Consider the following 8,740-nt stretch of genomic DNA (forward strand, 5'->3'; position numbering starts at 1 on the left):
AAAAGATGTGCGTGCCAAGAATGGCGTTCAAGAAGGCACCTGATAGATATGAAAGTCACACTGACGATTGAAAGATCTGAAATTTCATAAAACGTCTTGAGTTGCTTCTTTTAACAGTTGGAAGTTTTCTTTTCTGAACTCAAATGGTATTACATCAACCTGCTGAGATTTTGTGATGATATTTGAATCCCGTATGAAATGTCTTCATTTGACAATTTCTTTTGGATTTTATTCATTTACTTTCATGGAAGGCCAGCAAATGTGATTCATTTTGAGCCGCATGCTGAGGTATAAAATCTCAAATGAAGGCAGACAGTTACAAAAATGAGATTTGCACGATACTATTTATATCAAGTGTATTGCGTTCTTCTATAATTTCTGCAGATGAATACGACACTGATATGGTGCAGTTTATGAATCGGTTAAAATATAATATATACGAAACCAAATGTCCAAAGTATCAAAGTATTGAGGAGTTCAGAAAACCATTGTATAGCCAGTTAAAAATGCGAAGAAGCTATTAAGATTGTTTTGAAGTTCAGTGATGTGGTATAAGAATAACGGAATGACTATTAAAAATACTAATAGATTAATGCAGCCACATGAATCAGGAAATGCAAGCATGTTTCGTTGATTAACAACGAAACCTGTGATAAGGTAAAATATGATTACTTTGGAGGAAAGTACGAAATAAGACATCAAAGAAAGAAGGAAAGAAAAGTGGAGATCAGAAGCTATATCAATAGATGTGATTTAACTTACAAAGTCAGCCATGTTGATGAAATAACGTTGTTAGTAAACCGTTCGCAGGTTATACTAATATTGCTGATCTTCATAAAACGAAACTGAAATAGGCTTCAATGCTAACTCTAACAAACACCAATCGAAAGTCGTGAGTATAAAAAAGGTCAAAATCTGAATAAGTGGAATAGAAGAAATAAGATGAATGGAAGAAACATTGGAGAGAGAGAGAGAGACAGAGAGTGTAAATGTAGCCTCTAAAAACAGGCGATTTGGATGTATCTCTCATAGTCGTAAGATGCATTACTGCTGAATATTAATGGATATGGCCTCTTGGGTAAATGCGAAGAGGGCGGAACAAAAATTCTTTTAAGAAACCGGCGTAGTTGTAGATGGCTAAGCCATTACTTGTTGTAAATCTCCAACGTTCTCATTGTAACTACATGTTAGCAATAATTTTCTGAACAACTGGTCATCTTCACCTTCCTCTTTCCATTTCAACATTGTGAGAGTCCACAAGACCACTCATCAACATTCACATTTCTCTTCAGTACGATTCCAAAAAAATCTAATAAAGATCTTCACTTACTAGTTATGCAAAAATCGTATTGCATAACTAGTTTCAAAAAGACCCGACGAATATTTGCATTGAGGCTATAGCGTTTTCACATTATAAATATGCTATGAATAATAAAACTTCCCATGTGCGCATTCATCTCAATTCAGTACCTTCCAGGGAACTGAATAGAGAGCCTACTCATTTGAACACGCTATTAGAAATTTCATAAATTCCAGCACTCTCATTCAATTAATGCAATTGAAGAAGCGCCTGAATTCCAAATGCAGCAGGACAAAATAATTGGGAGATGGTTAACTTACTGCAATGCCTTTTTACATTTCTGCATTATTTTCCCATTTTCTTCCACATTTCCTTCTAGTTTCTAGCAAAAGCCATCGTTTTATCGCAATCATATTAAAATATCCTATTATACTATTACTGTATATATGACTTTTATTTATTTAAAATACCCTATAATAATATACAGAGAATAAATAGTCAATTTCAATAGTGTCGAGTGTCTGAACGTTTTTTCCTTCGTTTTGAATGATTTGGATTCGAATCCCACCGATGATGCAAGAACTTTTAAAATGAATTTCATTTGTTATGAAAATAAATGAAAAAATATTATTAGGAATATAAATTAATTTAGCTATTTTATTGAAATAGCTTGAAAATTCCATGCTTACTTTCTAGACCAGGGTTCCCGATTATTTCAAAATAAATAAGAATAAAAAAATCTACAAAATAATGAAAATAAATCCTTAGCCTACATACATTACTAATGCAGTATAAAGATTTACAATCTTTCGTAGGTGAGTGCGTGAGAGTCGATCGACAAACCCACGAGATTCCTCCTGGAATCTTCAGTTTTTCATCCCACATAACATACATCCGGGTAGAGCACGTGCACACCTACACACACACATTTAAAAACATGGCGGACTACAGAATATGAGCTAATCATTCTTTTCCGTTGCAGTTTAGTTTGATCGCCCAGATGGGACAGTATAAGCCCGGGGGAAGCGGAAACTATCAAGATGATGAATTTTTGAACAGTAATAACAGAGGAAATTTCGTTTATAGTTGGTTAAAGAAATATAAAAAAACAATTATATATAAGTAATTATATCAAAATGGGAGAGCTCGCACTCTGATTTCTAGTTCTTCCTTTTTTTCAGTTAAATTTTTGTACTATTAAGTATGCTATCAAATAGCACACTTAATAGTACAATGCATATAATAATAGTAAAAATAGCACACTGCAGTACCAAAATTCAACACAGTGAATATCGTTCGGAGAGAGATATAGATTTTGTTTTAAAGATGCGCGAACAAATTCTTTTGTTGCATGCCACTGTTGCGTGTATGTTTCCTCTAATTAAACCTTTCAGCACGATGTACATATTAAAACATTCTCGGATTTCATTGTGGCTTAAGGATTATCCTTAAAATGATTTCATGCTTTATAACAGCGTTTCACTATCTGTTTTCATTTTGCAGCTTACCGGAGAGATTAGGAGACATCAAGGGATATTAAGTTAGATATGGAGTTTTTCGTTTAAGGCAAGACTGGAACCTAATTATAATGAGAAAACAGAGAAAAGTTTGTAGCCCCCCCCCCCTTGATTTTCAGAAAAAGAAAAAAAAAAACACTTACTTAAAGGGGAGTTAAAACAGCTTCATTTCGGCAATGTAAAATTACATAGGCGAAGTAGATATCGAAGATCCAACATTATTTCAAAGCCAAATGTTTGTAGAAACTATGAAAGTTTCGTAAGTTGATCTGAGAGCTTACGAAAATACAATATTCGGCATCCCCGAGTTGCGTTAGCTGAATAAATGATATTTTCTTTACATAATTTTACATAGTAAAAATAGCACACTTTAATATCGCCAGGATGGCCGAGTGGTCTAAGGCGCCAGACTTAAGATCTGGTCCTCGTAAGAGGGCGTGGGTTCGAACCCCACTTCTGGCAAAGCGAATTATTTTTGATGTGGTATCGAGGCTAGCTGGTGAACGGACGTGCTATCGGAGAGCTCCTGAGAGATTTGCTTTTTTTGTTGATTTATTGGTGTTTTGGATTCAATTTAATGGACTTAAGTGTTTAATTTTGGTATATTATTGGAGCTTTATTAGCGTGGTTAGTGTACTAAAGTGTTTTATAACATAATCTATGTCGGGAAGTCGCCGCTAGATGAATTCGTAATGTGTAGTGTTCGTGCAAGCTCCAGATAAGATAAGTATCATTTTCAGTTATCGATACAAATTACTTAATATTGTGTAGTTTTGTTTTGTTTGCCTTGCGTATTTTAGTGCGTCTATTTTTGGTGTGTTATAACGTATAATTTGACAAAACACGTTAGAGATAAGTATGGCACCTGTGCGAAGGAAAATGGCGGCCAGTAATGAAGGTTCGCCATCGTTATCAAAGAACGGTAGCATAAAAGAAATGAGTCAGTGTACTAGCTGTGAAATGTACGCTTTGCGGAGTGCGGTCGGAGTGTGGTTAGATGATAATAAAGGATTGAATGTGTGTAGAAAATGTAGGGAGAATGAGGAATTGAAGTGTATTTCGGATCGTGAGTGTGATATTTTTGTCAACCTTCAGAATGAAGGAAATAGGGATATGACAAGAAACGGCAAGGTTGTACATGAAAATTGTGAGAGTGTGAATGTAGAAAGTGTGAATGATAATATAAATGGTTTCTCAGAGAACAAAAAAGATGAGATAGATGCATTGAGTGAGATCGCGTTGTTGAATAGTGCGATAGAAAGAGCAAAACAGCAGCTAGAGTGCATGAACAAAAGTAGACTGAATGAACCAACCAATAATAAAAGGTATGACAGGAAAAATAGACGTATGAATGTGAACATGAACAAAATGAAGGATAGAGTGCTGTATGGAGACTCGTTTGTACGAGGTGTGTTAGTAGAGGATTTGACAAAATCGTACCAACCTGGTGCGACCATAAAGGACGTAACTGCGTCTATTAGAGAGCAAAAGGAAAGGGTGAAAGAAATGATTGTTGTGGCAGGTACGAATGATTTGAAAGGAGATAAAATGGAAATGATAGAAGACCTGAATGAATTGTTTGAGGTAGCAAAAGAAAAGAGTGAGAGAGTTAGAATGATTAGTCTTTTGCCACGGCGGTATGACAGTGAAATGTTTAAAAGGAGGGCTATAATTGCGAATGACTTTATGCGTGGGTTATGTATGACGAGTGGTGTGGAATTTGTGGATGTGTGGAGTGAGTTTGATGGGCGAAAGGATCTATATAAGATGGATGGCTTGCATTTGAATGGTTACGGTGTAAGAAGACTTGAGAAAGTGTTGCTGAATGTAGTGGATGTGCAAATTCAGGGAAACTAGATTTGTTAGGGGGGGGGTAGAGATACAGTCCTTATGGAGGCAGTTGAATGTAAGAACGAATATAATATGCCAGAGCAAATAAGGACAACAAATCTGAGTGGGATAGTTAATATAAGGCATCAAGATAGGGTTGGGGCTAATGGGGGTCTTAAATTCATGTACACTAATACTAGGAGTATTAGGAACAAGAAGGAAGAGTTTTTGGCCATGGATGGCACTTCCAGACCACAGGTTATAGGTATTAGTGAAACATGGCTGACTGTAGATGATATAACTAGTGGGATTGAATGTGATGGGTATAGTGTGTTCAGGAATGACAGAGAGAATAAAATGGGGGGAGGAGTATTGTTGATGATAGCTGATGAGCTCCAGCCAAGGAGAATAGAAGTTGAATTGCAGGATAGAGAAAAGAGCACATTTGAGGCCATTTGGTGTGAGATTGTGGCTAGCAGAACTAAATATACAATTGGGTGCTGCTATAGACCAGGTGATGGAAAAGATGGTGGTGACAGTATGCACAAGCAAATAGAAGAAATGGGTGGAAGGAGGGTGATTATTATGGGAGATTTCAACTATGGTCGCATTGATTGGAGTGAGGAGAGGACACACGGGAAGAAGGAACTGGATTTTATGCGGTTATTAAGGGATAACTATCTGCGACAGCATGTAATGGAAAATACTAGGGGTCAGAGAGTGCTTGACCTAGTAATTACATCTGAGGATTTGGCTGTAACAAATATGACCACATTGCCACCAATCGGTGAGAGTGATCATAGGGTCTTAACTTGGGAGGTGGCTAAAGGTGTAGAATTTTCAATTAAGACAGGGTACATGTGGAATTATCGGACTGGAAAGTATGACAAGCTTAGGAGTTTGATTGGTTCAGTGCCATGGCATGTACAACTGCAAGGACTAGAAGTTGATAGTGCATGGGAGGTAGTTAAGAAGTGCTTGCATGAATATATGGCTGACTGTATACCTAGAGTCCGAATAATAAATCAAGTAGGGGTTAAATGGATGAATAACACCATTAAGCTTGAGTTGCAAAAAAAGAAACAACTATGGAGGGAATTTAAGGAGAAGGGTGACCGTCAGGCACATGAACGGTATAAAGCGCAGGCCAGAAGGGTGACGAGTGTGGTAAGAAAAGCAAAAAAGGATTACGAAAGAACATTGGCCATGCAGGCTAAAGAGAATCCTAAACAGTTTTTTAGATATGTAGCAAGTAAAAGGAAAAATGTACATGGCAGATTGATTTTAAAGAATGCCGATGGTAGGGAGGTAACTGAATCAGTTGAGATAGTTGAGTTACTGAGTGAGCACTTTGCAAAAGTATATCATCCAGGTGGTGACATTGCAGAAACGAATAAACCAGTAGATTATACTGGAATTGTGGTTAATGAAGTGGAGGTGAGTAGTCTATTGCATAACCTCAATGTTAATACATCTGTGGGAATGGATGGTATACCAGCTCGTGTTGTACGAGAAGCAGCTAAAGAATTGTCAGTACCCTTGACCATTTTGTTTAATTTGAGTCTCGGGTCTGGGTTAGTCCCGAGCGGGTGGAAAGAGGGGAAAATAGTTCCACTTCATAAAGGTGGTTCCAAGACTGCTGTTGTAAATTACCGACCGATTAGCATATCAGGAATCATTGTCAAGGTCTTAGAGAAAATAGTCAAGAGGAAAATACAAGATTGGATAGAAGAAAATGGGATACTATATCGGGGACAGCATGGTTTTGTGAAGGGTAGGTCATGCCTCAGTAACTTGCTCACGTATTATAACACAGTGACGGCTGAACTGGATAAGGGTAATGGGTTTACGGTGATTCTACTGGACCTTGCCAAGGCCTTTGACAGGATTCCACAAGGAATTCTAATCAGTAAATTGCAGCATATGGGAATGGACATAGGGTTGGTGAGATGGATAGGAGGGTGGTTGACGGAGAGATATCAGAGAGTGGTTTACTCGGTAGTAGAGTCCACAAGACGGCCTGTGACTAGTGGTGTGCCACAAGGATCTGTTCTAGACCACTGCTGTTTAATTTGTTCATAAATGATATAGGAAATGATCTGAGAGGAACAGTTCATTTGTTTGCGGATGATGCGAAGTTGGGTAGGGCAATAGTGAATGCAGATGACGTCAAAATTTTGCAGGATGCTTTGGATAGATTGGAGGTCTGGGCTAAGGAGAATGGATGTCAGTTTAATGTGGCAAAATGTAAGGTTATGCATTTTGGGGTGAAAGGATTGGCGGCAGTTTACTGCATTGATGGAACCGTGCTCCAGGAAATTGATGAGGCACGAGATTTAGGAGTGTTGGTAGATAAGGAATTGAAATTTAGGGGTTTAGGGGTTTTTGATGAGGCACGAGATTTAGGAGTGTTGGTAGATAAGGAATTGAAATTTAGGGGACACATTGCAGAAGTGGCCAAAACAGTTCATCAAATCACTTGGTTGCTGAAGAATACGTTGACAAGCAGAGACAAGCAGGTTATTGTTCCTCTGTATCGAGCTTTGATAAGACCCCATCTAGACTACTGTGCTCAGATTTGGTCACCTAGGTTTCTTCTTGATGGGGAGGAGGTGGAGAGAATCCAGAGGCGAGTGACCAAGATGATAGCAGGTCTGTGGAATGAACCGTATGAGAACAGGTTGAAGATTTGTGGGTTGCAAAAATTGATTAATAGGCGGAGGAGGGGAGATATGATTGAGACATTCAAATTACTGAAGGGTTTCTATAAAATTAATTCAGAAGATATTTTTGAGAACAGGGCTGGTTGTGGGAGGACTAGGGGACATCCATGGAAACTGGGCAAAAGTGTGGTAAGTAAAGGTGTTAGAGCTGGGTTCTTTACTTTTAGAGTAGTGAATGAGTGGAATGCGCTCCCTGAGTCTGTGGTGGATGCTGTGACAGTGAATGAGTTTAAGGCGAGGTATGATAGATACTGTATGAATGTCAAATAGTTGTGATGAATATGATTTGGGGCCTCCCTTGATGAGTCTAATGACTCCCTGTAGTTGCCCGTAGTAATAGTAATAATAATAATAATAGTAATAAATGGTATAAGTGATATTTTGATAATTTATACATAAATGACATTTTTGGCGAAAATATCATTTATGTGCTTTGAATAATCAGACATTCTTGCTAAATGTTATTAAACTCAGAATGTTTTCGATACAGTTTGCTGTGTTTCAAGATTTATTTGTTTGAAATTATAGCTTAAATCTGCTCTTTTACGAGTCTCCTAATTCAGAAAACTATACCGCCATGTTTGATTACGTCTCTCTAAAAGTTCATTTCATATATTTCATACAGTCTAAGATTCCAATAACTGCGAGATTATCATCTAGGATACTTGAATATTCATGAGTCAAAATAGCATCCATTTTTAACTTTCACAGATCAATCCAGAAAGGAACCGAATCCTTTGCAATCAGACATAATCTAAGTTAAAATATTAACCTACCAACTAGAATATACCATTAATTCTTATCATTCTTCCAACACCATAGACGTTTTCCAAACCATCCCTCTGACCACAATCTTATCCACGTTTCCTTTTCGATCTCCTCCCATCCAATCTTAGCCATATCCCCTATGGTAATATAACATTGCCAAATGAGTTATCCTCCAAGATTTCTACCCTGCTTTTAAGATTGGATTACTGCTTTCTATTTCTGATCTAAACAAGTGTTCCAACCAATAAGTGAAATGATCCTTACTGGAATGAGGACCTGCATTTCTTACTCCACGGAGAACTTCTGACCTCTAGCTCTGGTTCTGGTTCTGTTTCGTGAATAGGTGAGAACGTATTCAAGAAAAACGTCATCATACAATTAGTGATTCAAGTCAAAACCTCTAGATTCTCATTCAGTTTATGCTACACCCGACCGAAACGAGTGCACATCATCACTTAATTCAACTCAGATTTCGCAAAAGCCAAAGACAAAAAGCTTAGCAGTTCAAATGGCTGTCGACCTTTTAATCTTTCTCTAAAACTGTTAGTTATAACTTCTCCCTTCGTTTTTCTTACCTCTCACGTGGTGATGGTACCGTGATG

At 37.6% G+C, this 8,740-nt stretch overlaps 1 non-coding gene across 1 annotated transcript; it reads left to right on the plus strand.

Annotated features, from left to right (window-relative positions):
* The first annotated feature begins 3,195 nt into the window (after window positions 1-3,195).
* Window positions 3,196-3,279, plus strand: TRNAL-UAA (transfer RNA leucine (anticodon UAA)). The gene has a single exon. It is a non-coding gene; the product is annotated as a tRNA-Leu (tRNA).
* The last annotated feature ends 5,461 nt before the right edge of the window (window positions 3,280-8,740 follow it).

Source organism: Typopeltis vanoorti, chromosome 23 (assembly GCF_054136105.1).
Source record: "Typopeltis vanoorti isolate ZY-2024b chromosome 23, IOZ_Tvanoo_1.0, whole genome shotgun sequence".
Lineage (NCBI taxonomy): Eukaryota > Metazoa > Arthropoda > Arachnida > Uropygi > Thelyphonidae > Typopeltis > Typopeltis vanoorti.